This window comes from Benincasa hispida, chromosome 10, assembly GCF_009727055.1.
Source record: "Benincasa hispida cultivar B227 chromosome 10, ASM972705v1, whole genome shotgun sequence".
In the NCBI taxonomy this organism is placed as follows: domain Eukaryota; kingdom Viridiplantae; phylum Streptophyta; class Magnoliopsida; order Cucurbitales; family Cucurbitaceae; genus Benincasa; species Benincasa hispida.
In genome coordinates, this window is record NC_052358.1 from 50,319,584 (window position 1) to 50,339,342 (window position 19,759).

At 33.2% G+C, this 19,759-nt stretch overlaps 1 pseudogene; it reads right to left on the reverse strand.

The window, feature by feature from the left end:
• Positions 1-9,093: 9,093 nt before the first annotated feature.
• On the reverse strand, positions 9,094-18,816 carry LOC120089131 (annotated as a pseudogene).
• Between the last annotated feature and the right edge of the window lie 943 nt (positions 18,817-19,759).

The following is a 19,759-nucleotide window of genomic DNA, read 5'->3' on the forward strand; positions in this document are numbered from 1 at the left end:
TACTTCAACTCAATCTCCATTCTTGAGCATTTCGGCAGCTCCTCCTCTTTTTTCTTTTTCTCTTTCGTTTTGCATCTAAAAGAAAAGAGTAAACTTTTGTTAGTCATTCAAATGAATTCATTTTCAGTGAGTGCTGGTAATTAAATCCGATCGTCAACATGTAAGGTCAAGACCTTCCTTAACGTAGATTGTGCTTTTAGCACAAGGTCTTAGCTTCCAACTGCAGTAAGTGGTTTTCCTCTTCGGGTCTATTTTTTCTTTTGCAAAGCCCAAATCAATCCATTGTTCTTTAGTAATTTCAAAGCCCATCAGAGTAACACCATGCTCTTACTAAATGTTGTTAATTTGCACTTTCTTATCATCGTATTGCTATGTTGTTGATTCGCCAAAGTTTGTGGAAATATAGGCTATGTTTAACATATCAAAGTTTGTGGTATTTAGTTTTAAGTCAAGTAATAGAGAGCAGGAGAGGTGTTTGTATTGATTTCCCTCTGTATTTATTAATTTTGCTTCAAGAGTGTTGTTTGAATTGAGTATGTCTTGATCAATGGGACTTTTCTAAGAATATACTATTGGTTAAGTTTTTAGACATTCTTTGGTAGTGTCTCTTTATTTGCTGCCCTTGGGTTATTAGCACCAACTTTGGTTTCTCTATTCATTTATGATCTACATATATGTAAATAATTGTTTTTTTAGCGTGGAGAAGTAAGAGAAAATGTATATGTTTATTGGTTATAAAACATATATTATAAGGGAAGTTTGTGAAATCAAATCGAAATGCATTTTTATGGAAACTTGATTGCTCCTTTATATATATCTATTCCTGTGAACATTATGCACTTCTAACGTGGTTTGCATTTCTTTAGTTGAGGAGTAATTTTGTTAGCAGCTACTGTGTTTTAGTGGTAGATGTGCCAGATACAATATTTATATTAGGGAAGCTACATATGTCTGAGTAAAAATCCATTTGCCTATAGATTTAATCAAGGTATGAAAGATAAATTGTCTACTTAGTGTTACCTAGAGAAGTTAATTCTTTCATTTTTGAAGAACTTAAGTTCTTTTGATGTTGCTTGATACTGGTCTTTGAAATTTAGTATGTTACTAGTTAACTTTAAGATCTCCAATATAACATAGGTCAAAGGAACAAGGGAGTCACAACAAAGTTAAGGCAAAAGGTATTGATCTGATGACAAATTTATTCTCAACTTGTTGCCATGGTGAGAAATTTAATACTGAGTGTTTTTTTTATTTTTGTTATTAGAGTGTTGCTTTTCTAAGATAAATTTGTCATGAAGCTAAGTTTGAAGGTGATTAGCTTCAATTTTTCAAACTTATTAAGAAATCATACTTGTAGTTTATTATAATGCTTTGTCTTCTATATTGAAGATGAAGCAAATATTCGTTCTTTTCTTTTTGACAGATAGCTAAATTCTATACTAAGAATTGTTTCTTGCTGTTCTATATAAGTTAGTTAAAAGTTATTACTTTAGCTGATCTTGAGGGAATATGTATGACACCCATGTAAGTTACAACGTAAGCTTCTTGTTGTGCTTTGTTGAACATACTCATGTAGATTCTAGTGCAACTAGGTTCGGTTTGTTCTTTCAATTTCTTTAACTCTTTACCTATCTTAATTGATCAGCTATACATGACATCTTAGGTTTTATTACTCTATGTTATCTTCTCGTTATCTGATAACTCTCATATTTGACACTCTATAATATCTTCTATACCATGTTTCAAAAATGTTTCAAGTTTGGTGTCTAGATGATTTTCATGGCCATCTCTTGTTCTTGAGACTATACCTTATTTTGAATGCCTAAATCAAGTTCACATTATTGGTGCGTGTATTATTGAAGATGTCATCAAGAGGTAAAAAAATCTAAACCTTGCTCAAGCAATTGATACAGATTATTGTAATGGGTGGATTATTGGAAGATTATTGTGGCATTTCTTCCTCAAATCTTGATCAAGAAACTGGTAAAGATTATTGCAAAATTCATAATATTTTTTCTCAATTTGACTCTCACATTCTTTATTAGTATGTGAACATTGTTCCTAATCTTGTGCATGTTCCCCTTTCATTCCTTGTTTAATTTTGCTTGAGTTCTTCCTTTGTGCAAATTCATATAGTTCCAAAGTCAAGCTTCATCAGTTTAGCTAGATACAAAGCTCTGAATTCAATTCACTCTCTTATCTATTATTTTAATTCATTTTATTAAAAATAAAAAACCTATTATTTTGATTCAGCAAGCAAAGTACCCAAGTAAATTTAATTCGCAAGTTAGAATGAATTTCAATGTTTGATTTAGCAAGTTAGAATGATTTGAGGAACCAAAGGGAGCCGAAGCCCAGAAACTATCATCGTTGGAATTTAGGTGTGCTTCCTTTTTGGCTTCATTTTCATGAGATACCTCTAGTTTGTTTCTCCAGGAACAAGGCAACCTCAAAGAGTAAACACTAAACTTATTAGAATTAGATGGTTTATTAGCTGTAGTATAGAAAAGACTTACACTAAACTTGTTTAGAATTAGATGGTTTATTAGTTGTAGTGTAGAAAACACTTATATTGACTATAAATTAGTTATAAAACATTCTTGGGATTCAATGAATTAGATCAACTAGCTCTGCAATGAGAGAGGAGGGTGGGCTATCTTTTTGGACCCACCTGCCTTTCATTGCCCAAACCATAAGACCAATGTTGGAAAACTAGCTTCCTCACCCTCTTCCAAATCTAACATCCTATCCTGATTTATTTGGTCATTTTTTAAAGTAGATTATTCTATTGTATCAAGTGAGCTACTCTTTATAAATTTCATGCCTAACTTCTTCAACACATATTCATAATGCATTTTCTTACTAAAATTTTGAGCTTCATATTGCTAGTAGATGAAGTATAACAACTCCTTATTTCTAATTCAGCCAAGGCAAGCTGGAAAACCACATATGTAAGGTATTAATTTCAATTTGAGTTTCTTTTTCCATATCTACCTTTTTCGATTACTTGCTTGATGTTTGCTTGTTTTATGAAAAAATAAAAATGGTTAACTAGATGCTCTTGTTTATTTCGAAACACTTGGAACTTAAATTTGTAGTTAACATACTTAATGTAAGTTTTGTAATTTGTGATTTTTTTTTTTATCAAATTTAATCTTTATAATCTCTAGACCTTACCTTCTAGAGGTAAGAAGTTTTGGACTTGCACTTTGTTCTTTTCAGTCTATATGTAATTTTAATCATTGTCAGATTGGTGTTTGAATGTTCTTTTTAGTTTTTTTTTTTGTGTGTATATAGAATGCCAATCCTTTGAATCCTTGATATTATAGGTTTTTTTAATCGAAGGGGAAGCTTATGATATCTCTATTTTTTAACTTTGTATATGGTATCTCTTTAGTTGATTGCAGTATTTTTTTTCCCACATTTATGTTCTACATTTTTAGTTTTGCATCATGTTCAATTGTACACTATTTTTTAGAAAAATATTGTCCCATTTGATGAATGAGTTTTAAGGTGAATTTGATGGTAAATATGTTTTCCATTTTGCAGCAAGCAAGGATAAGAAATTTGTTAGATTTTTGGACGGGAATATTAAAGGATGCATCACTTTAAAAGGTGAATACTAAATAATGATATTTATTTGTATTAAGGAAATTAGAAAGTGAAGGTTGTCTTTCTTTTTTCCCCTCATTTGTCATAATGTAATTTGGATAACATGGCAACCCTACAAAAAATATATGTGGTTATTTATGTATGTAGAATGTTGTAATGATTGAAGCATTTCATAACAAGCAATGTTTATACTATTGAATATTTATTTTGATGAAAATGTACTTGAATATAATATTAAAGGTTTATATTATTACAATGATTTTATAGTTACATTTGTAATAATTTGTTACGGGTATAAAGTGTTACACAAATGACATACAACTTAATCAAAATCGACCATCACGATGAAAATAAAAATGTAATATGATTTTTATAGTATTTTTCTTTTACTATGATAAAAATTGCTATCAAAATCAATAATAGCATTTCTCTATTGCTATGAAAAGTTTTCATAACATTGAAATTATGCAATAAAAAATAAACTTTTTATAATTTTTTTACAACATTAAAAAAGCGCTATAGAAAGTCAAAGACTTTTAATAACATCGACTACAACATCATCTTAAAAATGCTATAGAAAGTCTTTTATAACATTTTTTTTATCTCTATAAAAAAGTTATAAAAGACATTTTATAACATTTTTTTGCTAACATTATGGAAAATTTTCATGACATAAATATATGCTATCAAAAGTTGATATTTTATAGCGTTAATAAAATGCTATGGAAAGTAGAGGATTTTCAATAACATGGTCTACTATAGCATTCCGAGAACGCTATGGAAAGTCAATGATAGTGTTTATTTTATGCTATCGATATTTGTTATAATGGCTTAAGGAGCAAATTTGAACACGAAAGTGAGATTGATGTGAAGTATTGAAACTCAAGCAAAGAAAATAAGTATAACCAACAAAAATAAGAAAATTAATAATCAAGAACTTAACAAGATCGAACAATTAGAATCATGAAAAATAGAAATAAGACTCAATAATTTAAGATTCAAGATTTATAGAATTATATGAGATGAACAAAGAAAGGGCAAAGAACTAAAACAATATTGATAATAAAAAAGCAAAAACCTAAACATAAATTTAGTTCAAACCCCAAATTGAAATCTCAATGATCTTGAAGAGTTTAATCTTAGAAAATTAATCCTATTAAAATGACTTTAAAGAATTTTTTAGAGTAAACTTTAGCTGCTTATAATTCATTAAAAAATCAGTCCCTTAAATTCCCCTGCTTGCTTAACGTAGCAGACACAGAATAATGTTTACATTTTTTTTTAAAAAATTCCTTTTCGATTCCACGTGCACGACCTTTTCTTTTGCTTTTTTTCCATGTTTTTTGCTGCAAGGATTTCTTTTCCCTTCGGTTTTTTCCCCACCGACTGGATACCGGTCTTCTACCCTGCGCGGCGGGCCGGGGCGGCTTAAATAAAGTGAAACTCAACGTGCAACCAAAACAAGAAAAATCAAAGATTTGAAAGCAACTTAAGCAATTTTTTTCCTTTTCAAAACAACCGCGCAAAAAAAAAAAAAAAATCCGTTGGATAACTATTTGATTTTTTGTGTTTATTTTTTAAAATGAAGTCTATTTTATCAACATTTCTACAATTATTTGCATTTTTTTTAAGTACAATGGTTGAATTCTTAGCCAAATTCCAAAAACAAAAACAGCTATTTGAAAGCTACTTTTTTAGTTCTTAAAATTTGGCTTGATTTTTTAAACCATCGGTGAAAAAGTAGATAACAAAGGAAAATATTTAGAGGTGGAAGTAATGTCCATAGACTTAATTTTCAAAAACAAAAATTAAAAATAAAATGGTTACCAAACGAAGCCTAAATTTCTAAACTCAATCTAATAGAGATGATACTCTCGGGATATCCAATCTTAGAGTGCCTAGGCTTTGATACCAAATGATATAAAAATGCTAGGAAATTGGGATTAGAAATTCTTTTGGGATGAGAACCCCTAACGTTCAATCACGAAAACCCCCTCAAATCAATCCGATTTCAATTTTAAGGATTGAATTAAACACGAATTGTCTTAAGATCAAAGTTTTTGAGACAATAAATAGTTCTTTGGCCTAAGATTCGAATACTTTATAAGATAGGATGAATAATCCCAGTTGAATGTTTTTGCCATGCAACACAATACATGAATTGCAAAAAATTCAAGAAACTCTCTACAGCCAAACTCAATTCCTTGCAAAGTGTGAAAATAAATTATAGGCAAGGCTTTAATAACCTCCCAACAAAAATCTAATGCCCCATCATAATTCATAATAAAAATGACAAAAATATCACTGCATAAAATATCATAAGTGAATAAAATTAGAAAATATTAAATTACATCAAAATTATTAAATAAAATATAAATAATAATTTGATGCTTTGGATGGTTGATATTAGAATCTATGACAGATTGAACAAAGGCAATTTCAGCGTAATTTTAGGGCTCTATTGTAACAGTTCTAGATTACAAAATTAGGCTAATTTTGGACTAACCTTTAAACCTACCTTGGTTAATTAAATTTAGATTAACCGAACTTAGTTGCTTATGGATACTGATTCTGAAAATTAGACGTTCAGTCCATTCCCATAGATTAGCCAAATTAAATTTTTTAAAATGTTGGGAAAAGAGGTTTTTTAATCAAATCTTTAAAAGTAGACATTTTGGAGTTTAATTTAGAATTTTTAAAATGTCTAATTCAGGAATTCAAAATTTATATTATATTAAATTTTTCTCCAATTTTTTTAGGCCTTTGTTTGGAGTGTTACTTTTGGAAAAGAGAATTTATATTTGGAAAATTAAGTAAAATATCCATGTCCATGTCGAACTCATAGAAATGTGAAAATACTAATGAAAATGTCGACATGTTGACAAAATTTTAATACCATTGTTCGCCTTTGGCATTTATATTTGGATTGGGGGATTTATCTTAAGTTTTCTTTTAAATTGTTGGCTTCAGTGTTTTAAAATGTCGTTGTTGACGAAAATTACAATATCTCAAATTCATGAAAATGTAGATGAAAATATCGATAAAATGTTATTGTCACACTAGATATTTAAAAAAAAATTATAAAAACAAATAATTTCAAAAAATTATTTAAATTACTACATAATCAGTTTACGTTTTTCAAAAAAGATTTTTTTTAGAATATGTCTTTTAAATAAGTTAGCATTTTTATTGTTTATATATTATATTTACATTAGTAACATTTTATTTCTTAGAAGGTGTTCGGCTCACCAACATGAGTTAGGTTGAGTTAGTAATACATTTGCTAGCTCACCAAAGAAAAAGATAAATTTTAATGTTTAGTCCTAAAGCTAGCAAATGTATTAAATTTAAAATTCTTGTATTTTGAGTTCCATTCTATTATAGTTCTTTTAGAATAAAAATATGGAAACAATTTGGATCTTAAGCACTCTAAATTTTATTAATTTTAAAGACAAAACATGCATGCAAATAACTTTAAAATTAGGGTTTGAGTTACAACCTTTGTAGCTCCAAATTGACCTACCAATTCCACTCCAATTTCCTCACGAATCGGCTGTGAGCCACCACGAGAGTCTTCCCGACTACTTTCCAGTCTTAGAATGGGATGGTGGAATCCAATGAGTGACTTTGTAGGGATGAATTTCGTATAGAACTTGAGAAAGAATTGAGGACTTAATTTCTAAAACTCTTTTAGAATCTTTAAGTTGCCAAGAAGAATTTATTTTTCAACTAACTTGAAATTCACAAAATGGCCAAGAAGAATTAATCTCTATCAAAGCATCCTATTTATAGAGCAATTACATGCAATTCATGCAAAATTGAGTTAACAAAATTTTGACACTTCAAAATGCACTCAATTTAGTGGGATAAGTGGCATTGTGTGGAATCAACACTTTGCAAAATGAATTACTCACTAATTCACTAAAAGATTGGATTTTTTCACTAAAAAACATTCTTGCATCTTTCCATTAAGTAAAGTCAACATTTTGACTTTGACTATTTTAAATTCAACATTTGACTTTAATCAAATTTTAATTAAATACGATTTTAATTCATAATTAATTCAAAGCTAATTTTGGAATTTTCCACTTAGTGAAGTCAACTTTTGACCTTTGACCTTCAAGGCTTGGTGAAGTCAAAATTAATTCAAATTTGACCTTCAAAATTTGACCTTCAACTTTTGACATTTGACTTTGACCAACTTTGATTAATTTCATTTAATTCAAAATTAAAACAAATAACTAATTTTAAATCAAATTAATATTAAATAATTCATTAAACAATTTAACTAATTTAATTTAATATTCAATTATTTAATCCAACACTAATCCCGAGTAATCCTTATTCATAGTTTTGATATTTAAATCTTATTTAAATATCTCTAACTCTCTCTTTATCATTCAATTCCCAATTGAATGATACGTCATTAAATATATTGCATATATTTAACACTTGTTTCCTAATTCGAATATGAACACTTCAAACTCACTCGTCACACTATTCACTAGAAGAATTTTGGGCTTTAATGTCGGTTTTAAACTGACATTAAAGATAGTGTTATTAAAGCCCTTTAATATCGATTGTCTTTAATGTCGGTTTTAAACCGACATTAAAGGGCTTTAATAACACTGTCTTTAATGTCGGTTGCAAATTTCATTAAAGCCATTTATTGTCGATTGCAACTGAAGCCCAAGAATCAAATGAAGCCCTTTAAACCGACATTGGAGCCCGAAATCTGTCCCTTTTATCAATTATTGTCCCTTTTTTTTAAATTCCGTTGCCGAATCCATTTTTTGGGTCAAAAAGTATAACATGACACATCATCATCGACAATTGTGGCTATGACATATTATTTATGTATGGATTACAAATCTATTACATTTAATCCGCAAATTCTGCTATAAAATTATAATTTAAAAGGTCGTACAATAATTGAGCCCTTGAAAACACAAATTACATGTAATATAAACATTATGAGTTTACTGTCCCTCTCCACTTGGTAAGTATAGATCCCTTCATAATTCTTCTTGAACAGACCCCTCCAGATTTAGCAGTGTCTGGTTATAGGCATCTTTGTCTGACCATTGTTGTTCAAAGGATCATAAACAAAAAAGGTTTAAGACAAAGGATTGAAAGTGAAAATGTGATCAGAATTCATATTCAACTAACCGTGTTTATTGGGAATATGTATAAATGGTACATTCAAGGAAAAATTCTTGTAGTGAATATTTGGATCTAGAGTTCCCCAAAAGCATAAAAGAGGTTGTTGTATACCAAATCTTTACTCCTTTGTTGCACCTGCAAAAACAAGAAAACTCAATAGTTGAATAAATGAGAGAATCTTATTTTTTCAAGATCTTGAAGAAGAGAAGCTTGGTTACCTAGATATGAGATACGAAGACGATGGAAAATTTTCGGCAGCATAGACGTATTTCAGAGTGATTTTGAAAATGACAAAATTGATTAAGCACTCTTATTAGTTCACCTTTCACTGGGGAAAAACTCGAGAGTTTTTATGAATGTACCCAGATGTAGCCTTTTACTCATATGACTAACCTCCATTTTCTTTACTTCAGCCACACATACGTCCCCATCCTTGCTTCCTCTAGAATGAAAATTTATCACACTTAGAAAGAACATTGTTATCGTAAAACACATTGAAATGCGCAACAAAAACGTAAAATTAGAAACTTGGTATACAGAAAAGACAGAAGAGAAAGACTATTGAACTGTTTCAAATGATCTTGCTAACTTGGTGCCACTGATATCATCAAACTTGAGGTAGACACTTGGTATACAGAAAAGACAGAAAAAAAAGACTATTGAACTGTTTCAAATTATCTTGCTAATTTGTTGCCACTGATATCATCGTACTTGAGGTATTAGGCAGTAATTTATTGATTGTTCTAACATAAATTACAGAATCATGATTAAAAATAGACAATAATAATCAATTTGATAATGAGATGGACGTACAAAGCCAAATATTTTCCATCTCGACTGATGTACATTATGCAAGTAGGCTTTCTCAACAACCTCTTATACTCAGTTCTTTTCCAATTACTGATGTCCCAAACGGCGGTGACAACCTTCTCACCTGTTCCAAGAATACAACGAGCCATTCAATTGGATTATTGAAGCTTGATAATATGAGTTTTGAAAAGAGTCATACCTTTTCGGATGGTACAAAATAAAAATGGTTTAGTCTCATCCTTAGGAAATCGATAGAGCTCAATTTTTTCATCCTGAACAATCCAAATAAACATGTTACTAATTATGAGGAAAATGCAATAAACACAAAATAACATGTAAAAATATCTACCATACCGCACTCCAAGTCAAAGTAGTTATAGGAACACCATCGTCAGTCTTCCAAACTCTTGCTGATCCATCATTGGAAGTAGAAGCCAAGAACTCTTAGTCTAGGCTGGAACAAGATTAAACTAAGCGTTTAAGTCATTAATCCGAGAGAGAAAAGAAAAGCCAACAAATACTTGCAAAATTTTCATCCACCATAATCAGAGTCACAAATAACAAATTTAATTGATGTTTTATGGGTTATTTATGTAGTTCTGCTAGCAATAGGAGAATGTCAAATGGTCTACACAACATTCCATGCCATCATGCTTTATGCATAGATCTGAAGATGTTATGAACACTTTCCTAACAACAATTTCAAAAGATCAAGATAAGAACTGTGTTCATGAAGCAACCCATTAAATATGAACACACAAATTTTATTGTACGAAAAGATGTCCTAATAGCAATATTTGTATAGATACTGTGTGAGGAAATAAACAAACAGACATGTTGCCATACGTTAAGAATACACCAGCAATAGACAACTTCATGGCTCACCTAAAGTTCATATCCCTTACAGATTTATGCGCACTTGGTTCATCTAAAATGGGGCGCAAGCTTGGCCACTCCAAGATTCTGAGATGTCCATTCTGTAGGTAATTTGATGTCAAAATAAATCCACCGTGTTTTTTAGAAAGACAAGAATAAAAAAGAACTATGAATTCCATGAACTAGATAATAGATTTGTCCTTACCACCCCACCAGTAGCAAGTTTAGAACCATCAACACTGAAAATGAGGCAAGTCTGAGGACCAACATCTTTCAGTGGAGGCAATTCTTTTATCAACAGCTTCACGTTTAATTCTTGACCACATAGCTCAAATAATCTACAAGATGAACCAGGAGAGCATTAAATCTTCAAATCTTCAAATTTTATCACAGAAACTGCCAGTTATAAATTTATAAAGATATTACGAGAAAAGGAATTTCCAGAGCATCAGGCAAACATCCACTCACTCAAACTGCAGGGGGAAAAAATCTACTAGATCTACTGCTGCCCATGATCAAAAATTCGTCGAAGAAATTAAACGGAATCGAAAGGGGAAAGGGGCGTAAAATTTAATACCGTCTCGTCGGAAACCAGACAAAGGCAAATTAATCATTAGAGATGAAAATGGAAGGAAGAAGAACGAGTTTCAACTTCCATATGAAAAGAGGTTGATGGCTAGGCGAATGCACCTGATCCATTGACGGAACGAACAACGAACGATGACGTAACGAACGATGAACGACGGCGGCAGATTTGGCGAATGACGATGATGGAAGATCTGGCGAATGACGGTGGTAGATCTGGCAAATGATGGTAGCAGATCTGGAGACACGTGAATGAAACGAACGACAGATCTGTAGACACGCGAACGACAACGAAATGAGTAGCAGATCCGGCGGAACGACCAGCAAATCCACTTTGGAAGAGAAAAGTGAGAGGAGTGAGAAAGAATAAGGTCTGAAGAAGGAAGTGTGAGAATGAGAAGAAAAAAGAAAATAGAGGGAGAGTGAAGAGGAAAATTAAAAAAATGGCGAAAAAAAGAAAATTAGAGGAAAAAGTGAAGTGGATCTTTAATGTCGATTTAAAACCGATATTGTGGGTACCAAAACCGACATTATACATCCAATTTCACTTTTTCCAATCGACATTAAAGCCCAAAATTCATGTAGTGATTCTAAGGTTTAGTCTGATATGAGCTAGTAGGGGGACCAAATGGACCTACAATTCATGAGCTCCAACGATTTGAGATTAACTGGCTAAACTCTTTAATCTAATTAACCAACATTTGTTAACTACTAGGACACTTCACTAAAGCCACTTCACTAAAACCAATAGTTGCACTCTTCTCACTATAGATATATTTCTATCCACATGATTTAACCATGTTTAGTAAGTCAATCATTCATAGGTTGTTCGTAATTACAACTGGGTCAAAATTATCATTTTACCTCTATAAAACATATTGCTCTTTAAGTCTCCACTGATTCACTAATGAACAATTAATTTATGGTCCTACCAGTAAACCGAGTCCCTCTCAGTCATAGAGAGGGTTGAGCCTTTTGTTCAAGACTAGGAGTCAGTACTTAAGGGAACAATCAATCTACTAACCTTGAAATCGGGTAGGAGTGAGTTACATCTTGGAGGACTATGTCCCCAACTATCTACCTAGTCTTACCCCTAAAATGAAAGGCTTATTGAATCGGCGAAGGACATCATTGTCGCTGCTTCTAGAGTAGCAGCAGTTTTCAGTTGTCCAGATTTGTTCTATTACATATCTTCATATGAAAAATTATAGTATGACCAGTTTCTCCACCGCATGTGTGAAGATTTCTATGTGACAGTTGAAGGAAATCAGATTTGAGATTTCCACGAGCAGCGGAAGAAAGATTATCCCAAATCACAATCATGAATGAATAATATATTTACAGTCGACTTCAAACAAACGGTTATACAATTAAAATGCAAAAATTACAGCATGAAAAACAAATGATCAAGGAAGAACTCTACGAACATTTGTCGCCTCGTCTTCACATTCCTTGCTCACGAACACTCGAACAACAACAACCTCGAATGCTCGATCTACACGACCGCAACACAGCACGAACACTTCACGCTCATCCTCAATGATCGCCTTGGTCACGAACTTCAGAGCACCACGAACGGCCTCCTGAAAACCTCGATGGTGTCAAGTTGAGTCTGAAACCACCAACAAGGCTACCTTGGTATTCTCGATGTGAGAATTCAGAGGGTGGGCTCTGTTCGAACTTGGTATGAGGCAGACAAAGGAGGAAATATCGATCGTGTACACGACTGGGCAACTGGGAGATGGCGAAGACCTATCGTATAGGTCGATGCCTAATCATTTAGATAAAGCTAAGCGATCGTCTAGCAAAAGCTATGTGATCGTTTAGCTCGGTCTGTCACCTACAGACTCTGCACAATCGTTTACTTTGGGCAAGCGATTGTTTAGCAAAACTATGCAATCGTTTAGTAAATACTGCACGATCATTTAGCTCACCCAGTCATCGTTTAGTAAATCCATATTTACTGGACAACTCCGTGAGTTTCTTTTACGCCGAGAGAAAAATCTCAAAAACTTTTTCAATCGTTTGTAAAACCTCTTTTCAAAATAGGAAAACCATTTTTCTTTTAAACTCACGGTTACCATGATTCCAATAACCACCCACTCACTTGGTTATTAAAGAAAAAGAATTAGTTACCAATAATTAATATAATTATAAATATAAATGATAGCTAACTTATCATACTATATTTATAACCCATAATTTTAATATTTCATCTCATGAAACATATAAACCATAGTTCTTTTTCTATTCTATGGTACTTAATGTAAATCTCATTTACATCAATCCTTCATTAGATGTGTCTCACACATCATACCGATTATAACATATATAATCAAAATACCTCTTTTCAATTTGAACATTTCAAATCAACACCAAGAACTGATCCTCAACTGAATCCATTGAGCTATCAAGGGGACCTCATGGACCTATAGCTCAAAGATCCAACGATACGTGAATAACTGACTAAACTCTTTAGTCACAGGATCCATCATCCGTTAATTGCCAAGCACTTCATTAAAGACCGACAACTGCACTCTCCTTACCACAGATATATTATGTGTCCATCTTAACCAATGAACAGTACGATAACCCTTCATAGATCGCTCGTAAGTACAGCTAGCCAATAACCGTTATGCCCTTGTAGTTACATCTGTCTCTTTAAGTACCACTGATCCCTCTAATGAACATATGTCATAGTCCTACTATGACTGAGTCTTCTCTTCCAAAGAGAAGTTATGACCACTATGTTCAAGCCCCGGAATCAGCCCTTAAGGGAGCAATCTCTCTACCTATCTCTACTTCGGGAAAGGAGTGAATTCCATCTTATGGATTGAGTTTCCAGCTCCCAGATCAGAAAAGTCCCTAAAAAGGTAGGTATGTTGAGTTGGCAATCTGGCCACTCTCACCCATACTAATCAAAGGACCGCCCTCAAAGGCAGGAGTTTTCAAAAGACTCAGGATTGAGGTCGTGTCACCTATGGTCGTTTAGGTGTGATGTAAGTCTCTAGTATCAACGATGTTATATACAGAATCTAGTCATCTCGTGGTCCAGGTCTTATACAAACTCTTTGTATAGGACACCCCTGCTCGCACGTCTCACATAAATGGTCAGGATCTACCATCTGTAGTAGTTTACAACACTTGCAAACCTCTACAAAGCGGGCCGTATCCGTAGTGTCACAAGGATCGGTGTCCCACCTTAATCCTTATACTACAGACCTCTTTAGGTTATCACTTAAGGCATGATTCACTTGTATATCACATATACATGCTTAAGTTCACATAAGATAACCAAGAAGCTTTGTTTATTGGATATGAGTAAATCTAGAATTAAATAACAATTATTTTATTCATCAAACAATGTGTATCTTTACAAAAAACGAGACTCCGAGAGAATTAGGACACAATCCCAACACAGGTATGCTTGCCAAAATGTGAAGTTGAGCCATCGAATTAGTCTTCATTCACACCTCATATGCATTACGTGTTGGGTTCTATGTCCTAAAAACTCGCAGTTTGTAAAATAATAAACATTTTCTATAATCAATAAACTTGTATTGATTTCATAAATTGTATAAAAGTCTAAATCCAATAAACTAAGACTCATGACTATTGTATGAGTACTTGAACTTTATGTGGAGACATAAGAGTGGATCAGGTTCAAAATTATCTATAATACATGAATGAGGTTGGGTACCTTATTCTGGTAACACCATTGGATGCGGCCTACTCTGTAGTTGTTACGAAGTGTTGTAAAGTGCTACATATAATGTGATCCTAATTCGTACATGTTATGACATGAGGAGTGGGGGCGTCCTATGCAATGAGTTTGCATAAGATCAGGACCAAGAAATAAGTCATTTTTACTTTATAACGTTGTTTACTGTATAAGACTGACTATTTCACCTAGATGACCTAGGTAACTCGATCTTAATCCTGAGTTAACTATGAACTCCTGTTTATTCGGGATTGCTCTTAGATTTGTATAGTTGAGGGTTGGCTCAATAGCGCCGACTCAATAAGTCTCCCATTTCAGGGGTAAGACCGGATAGATAGCTAGGGACATAGAGTGCAAGACGAAGTTCACGCCTACCCAATTTAGGGATAGGAGAAAGGTTGTTCTCTCAAGTACTGAATCCAGGTCTTGAACAAGGGGCCCCACCCTATCACTAGGCTGAGAGAGTTTGGTTTAGTGATTGGATCACAAACCAGTTGTTCATTAGAGGATCAGTAGGGACTTGAGGAATTAAACATAATCTCGGAGGTAAAATAGATATTTGACCTAGCCATTATTACGAACAACCTGTGAAGGGTCAACTTGCTGATTATGGTTAAATCATGTGGACATAATATATTTACAGTGAGGGGAGTGCAACTATGGGCTTTAGTGGAGTGACCCATTAGTTAACGAATGAAGATTAATTTGGTCTAGTGAGTTTAGCCAATTAATCTCGGATCGTTGGAGCCCATGATCTGTAGGTCCACGAGGTCCCCCTACTAGCTCGTAACGGACTAGCTCTAGAATAGCATGATAAGTTAATTTGAAACGTTCAAATTAGAATTAAGGGAATTAGTAATTATATGAGATATAATTACATGTTTAATTTTAGAATTAAACGGAATAGGAGAATTTATATATTTAAATATGATTTAAATTATAAAGATGGATATGTGTTAAAATTAATTTAATATTTGATATTAAATTAATTAAGTTTTATTTAATAATTATTTATGAAATTAATTTAAAAAATTATTTTTTAAAATCAAATTTTGATTTTATGATAAAAATGGGAAAGTAAAAAGGAAAACACTAAAATGGAAAAGATAGATTTTCCATTATCTATCTTTGAAGTAGCTCACACATAATGCATCTTCTTGGCTTTGTCTTCTCCAAGCATGAGCTGTAACTCATGCAACTCACTCCTTTGCATGATGCAATCTATAGAGATTTTGAGAGAAAATTTGGACTGAAAAAAGAGTTCTTCAGCTAGTTTTCTGCAGTGAGCATATCTCATTCTTCCCTTGATTCAAGCTTGTTTTGAGTCCCACAACTCAATCAAGAGCACTAAGAGAATAGTGAGGGAAGATCTTGAGGTGGTCTACAACAAGATTTGGAGAAGATAGCAACTGGTGAAGAAGCTTTGAAGAATTTCTACAAGAGGTATGTCTTGAAACTCACTTGTTTCTGCAAAAGCATGCTTTATATTTTGTCAAAATTAGTGAATTTGAGTGCTTAGATGATCCTTGTGCTTCCGCTGTTATTGATACAATCCTATATTACGAACATTTCGTGGTGCGTCAGGGTTTGAGACTTGAGGACAATCCTCAAACATGACAAAATCTACGTCAATTACCACAAAATATGATTTAATAGACTCTTTCCAATGCATGTAATCAATCAAAGAAGAAAAGGCAACTAATGGAAAATCAAACATTGACATGTTGCTGAAAAAAGAAACATATTAATCTATGTTAGATTTTAACATTACTCCTTAGAACCAATCAGGTTTAGCAAAATCTAAACGAACCCCGTAATACATCTAGTTTTGCAATGACACTTCAGAGGTTTAGGACAAAAGCCATCGAAGGGTAGTCAATTTATCCCTCCTATGAATTGAGACACTCTTAACTAACCATTACACCCGAATAACTCTTATTCCTATAACGATTAGCCATCATTCATTTGGTCAAGAAATCATTAACTTACTTAATAATTTTTCGTAAGTGTGACCCTTCATTTTAGATCCTAGAGTTCCGCCCCAAGCAGCCAACCGAAGGGAAAAACCAATTGGAGCAAAAACTAAAGCGACCCTATCCATTTCTGGAGTTTGCCTTAATATTGATCAATTGCACAACCATCCAAAGGGGGACGCTCCCAAGGTGCCTCGAGGACATGCAAGAAGGTCTCACGATGCAAACCAATGAAGGAGACCGCAGGACATGTTGACACACATCCTTCTTCCACTTACTATAAATACTCTCTCCATTCACCTTGATATTGACCCATGCAAACACCATCCGAAAGGGGACGCTCCCAGGGCACCACGTGGCCAAGTATGAATCTCACGGTGTGAACATTAAGGGAGAAACGTGAGTGGAATTGACATATCATATATATCTTTTTCTCCCACTGAGTATTTTAACAACCTAGGGTTTAATTCACTTGGAAAAACACGGCTAATTATTTTTACTAAGTGTCTGTTTAATTTTTCCCAAAAGTAACACTTATTTTGGAAAGTTAAACAACTTTTGATCAAGATTCATTAAACTCTTTAACGAACATTAATCAGTTGTTGCCTGCTTATAGCAAATCTATCTAATTCACCTTTCCAAGTAGGTTCCCAGGTAGGGTATTCCGTTTTCGTTAACTTAAATATCCCAGCCTAGCCAGAACCCGCCTTAAACAAAATGTCCCTTATAGATAGATTTATTACAAATTTAATCTTTTATTCAAATCAATTTAATCCTATTAAACAAAATGTCCCTTATAGATAAATTAAACTTAGTTATCTAATCTTATTAGAACCATGATCTTAGGTCTATCTCAATCAAATTTTAAAACTCTTTTAGAAAATGATTTTACCTAACTTTGCATGCAACTCTTTCTTATTGATTTTAATTCTAATTTCAGTAATTATAACTCTTACAAAAAATGAAACAATCAAAATCAACCACATTGCTAAGCTAGACATCGATAAGGCATTTATAAGTTAACTCTTATAAATAAACCTAAGTGGCATGTTTCATGCAATGTTCATTCATTACTACTTTATATAACTCTTATATAACAAAGTAATGAACTAAGCATACATGCTCTCATACACCCTTATACTATAACACTTATAATATAAAGATGATGTATGGATATACTTAATGCATGCACATATTATAACTATTATATTATATGATGCATGAGCATGCTTTAAAGTAATTTAATCATGCAAACTACTATATTATAACACTTGTAATATAAAGATGATGCATGAATAAATGCATAACCTATTGTGGGTTTTAAATCTATATGTCATAAATTATGGCATATAAACAAACATACATCTCATGTACATTAAATAAAATTAATGGACCCGGATAATATGCCTAAAAAATTAGAAAGAAAAGTTAACTATCACAAAGAGCATCGAGTCAACCGGTTCAAACAGACAAACTGGATCTTGAACCGCCCGGGCAAAGTCTCTTCAGTTGATCGTGTAGCATGTCCTTCAGATAGTCCAGTAACGCTGATCGAGTATAAACGATCATGTAGCGTGGATCGAGTGCCTTTGAACTATGTGATGAGCATGAAGGTCACGCGATCGTGCAGCGCACATCGAGCAACACATGCCTAAATGATCAAGTAGACAACGACTATACGATGAAGCATGATCGTCTAAACGATCGAGGAGCAAGCGTCGAATATCTCATGTCGAGTGATCGAGTACCCAGTAACTATGCGATGAGCATGCTAGTCTACACGATCGTTTAGTACGCGCGCCATGCGTCAAGTATCATATACTCTATGTGTTCGTTTACCCCGAGCGTCTACGCGATCGAGTAGCCAACGCAACACGATCGAGTAAACTTTTTACTCAATCGCGTAGCATTAGCTATGCGATCATTTAGCAAATACTACACAATCGAGTAGAACTTTTATACACGATCGCATAGCCAAATCTAAATGATCGTTTAGCCTGGGCTACATGATGCGACCAACCTTTGGCCTTCTTCCTCGAAGAGAACAGCATCTCTATGCGTCTGAAGCTTCATCATGAACGACTCAAACAAAAACCAAAACTTGAATACATACTCGATTGCTTGTTCATTATGCCCAAAAAATGCAGGGGCCCTTACAAATTAACACTTGTAAATGTAAAGAAAGCTTTAAACAGAAGCAATTATCCCGAAATTATCCATCAACAACAGCATCCACAATCACACTTAACACTTAAATGCATTGTAGAAAGCTTAAAACCCACAAAGACTGGAAATGAAATTCAATACAGCAATGGAATTTGGAATATCAGAACAACCTGGCTCTGATACCAATTGAAGGAACTCTAGATTAAAGAACTAGTGAGCGGAAGCAGATCGTTTCAAACTCCATTGAGAAAGAACACATACATTTACAGTCTAACAGAAACGATTATGCACAAAGACTAAATCACAGCATGCTTCTTAAAGAACAAATAAGGGATCGAGTAAACAATACATTTGAAGAACCCTTTCTTCACGTATCCCTCGATCAAACTCGAACACGTCCAAATAGCACAAATACAACGAGCAATTCAGCAAACAGCAATAGGAAGATCCTCAATCACCAGTAAGTGAAACTCGATCCTCGATCACCAGCGAATAAACAAGATATCACCACAAAAGTTACCTTAGTATTCTCGGTGTAAGAATCCAGACGTTGGGCTCTGTATGATTTTGGATAGAGGAAAGGAGAAAGCTAAACGATTGAGTAGACAATCGTGTATGTGATCAAACGATCGTGTAGAAGAAGAAGTCTATCGTATAGACTTGATACTCGATCGTGTAGCAATAAGTAACTATCATATAGTAAACTCGATACTTGATCGTTTAGGCTCTAAAACTATCGTTTTAGTAAAACTAGTTTTTACTCGATAGTGTTTTTTTTGTGAGATGTACGATTGAATGATTTTGAAAAAACAAATTTTCCTTTTATCTCACAGTTACCATAAAACCGCAAATA